Source organism: Mus caroli, chromosome 9 (assembly GCF_900094665.2).
Source record: "Mus caroli chromosome 9, CAROLI_EIJ_v1.1, whole genome shotgun sequence".
NCBI classification, from domain to species: Eukaryota; Metazoa; Chordata; class Mammalia; order Rodentia; family Muridae; genus Mus; species Mus caroli.
Window position 1 is genome coordinate 84,004,972 of NC_034578.1, and position 2,029 is coordinate 84,007,000.

The following is a 2,029-nucleotide window of genomic DNA, read 5'->3' on the forward strand; positions in this document are numbered from 1 at the left end:
TGAGACAAAATACACTGAGGCAAAATTTCCATTAGAAGTAGAAAGGAATCTAACAGAAGAGTTCCTTCAAATTTTAAAGCAAAATTGGCAAGACTTTAATGGAGAGTTAGGAAATACACAGTAACAGTTGGAGGTTTAGTGGCCCACTTTCAATAAATAAAGAAATTTGGCAAAATTTTAGCAAAACTCCCTACCATTCAGCATAGTACTTGAAGGTCTAGCCAGAGCAATTATACAACAAAAGGAGGTCAAAGGAGCACAAATTGAAAAGGAAGAAGTCAAAATATCACTATTTGTAGATGATATGATTATACTTAAGTGACCCCCAAATATTCCACCAGAAAACTCCTATGGCTGATAAACAACTTCAGCAAAGTGGCTAGATATAAAATTAACTCAACCAAATCAGTAGCCTTCCTCTACTCAAAGGATAAACAGTCTGAGAAAGAAACAGACACTATTGTGGATGCCAAGAAGTGATTGCTGAATGGAGCCTGATATAGCTGTCCTCTGAGAAGCTCTGCCAGAGCCTGACAAATACAGAGGTGAATACTTGCAGCCAGCCATTGAACTGANCATGGGGTCCCCAATGGAGGAATTAGAGAAAGGACTGAAGGAGCTGAAGGGGTTTGCAAACCCATAGGAAGAATAAAAATATCAACCATCCAGACCCCCCCCCCCCGAGCTCTCAGGGACGAAACCACCAACCAAAGAGTACACATGGAGGGACCCATAGCTCCAGCCGCTTATGTAGCTGAGGATGGCCTTGTTGGACATCAATGGGAGAAGAGGCCCTTGGTCCTGTGAAGGCTGGATGCTGCAGTGTAGGGAAATGTGAGGGCAGCAAGATGAGAGTGAGTGGGTGGGTAGGTGGTGGGAACACCCTCATAGAAGCAGGGGAAGGGAGATGGTATAGGGGGGTCTCTGGTGGGGTGAGGGACCAGGAAAGGGGATAATATTTGATATGTAAATTAAGAAAATATCCAATAAAATTTTTTAACAAAAAAATCTGAAAGACTTCAACAATATTATACATAAATTAGATGTACCAGACATCTAAAAATTCTTTTTCCAAGAGGAACAGATTACATTTTTCCCTGTGTGCATGTAGCATACTTAAGGATGGACCACCCTGTGAATGTTTTATTTAGTCTAAAAGGATTGAATTATAGCAGGATGTTCTCATACTCCATGGGACAAACTTAAAAGCCAATAACTTCAATTTAAAAAATACAGGAATCAATAATATCAAATAACCAATGAGTCAAAAAAGAAATCCTGTGGGAATTTAGAATCTACCTGGCACTAAGTACAATGAAAACACAACCTATCAAAATCTGTGGGACCTATTTAGCTATATTCTATGACAAAAAGTGCTTATCTAAGTGCCTATGTTTGAAAAAGACAAGGATTTCAGTTCATATAAAGGTTCATATTAAGAAAGTAAAAAATGAGTAACAAAATAAATGTAAATCAAGTAGACAGAAGAAATGATGAATTTTCAGAAATAAATAAAACAGAATAGATTGCCAGGATAAAACGAATGATGAAACCTTAAGGTACCTCCTGAAAAACAAAACAAAACAAAACCTCCAAACTCAACAAAATTGACTGTGTTTTAGTTAAAATGAACAAGAGAAAAGGGGAATTCCAGTTTCTGAAACAATGAATAATACAACCAAAATTTAAAGAAGTATGAGGGAGTGCTTTGAGCAAGCAGATGACTGGAGAAAAGCTCAGAGGAAATAGGTTTCTGATACATGTCATCTGTTAAAACCAATTCAAGAAGAACTATGGCCTGGAGAGATGGCTTAGTAGGTACAAGTGCTTGCCAAGCAAATAGTAAGATCCACCTGAGGTGCAATCCCCAAGGTCCATATAAAGCCCCAATGCTTGGTGTAAGCAGTTACAATCCCAGTGCTCCTACAATGAGGCGGGAGGCAGAGGCAGAGGCAGAGGCAGAGGCAGAGGCAGAGGCAGAGGCAGAGGCAGAGGCAGAGGCAGAGGCAGAGGCAGAGGCAGAGGCAGA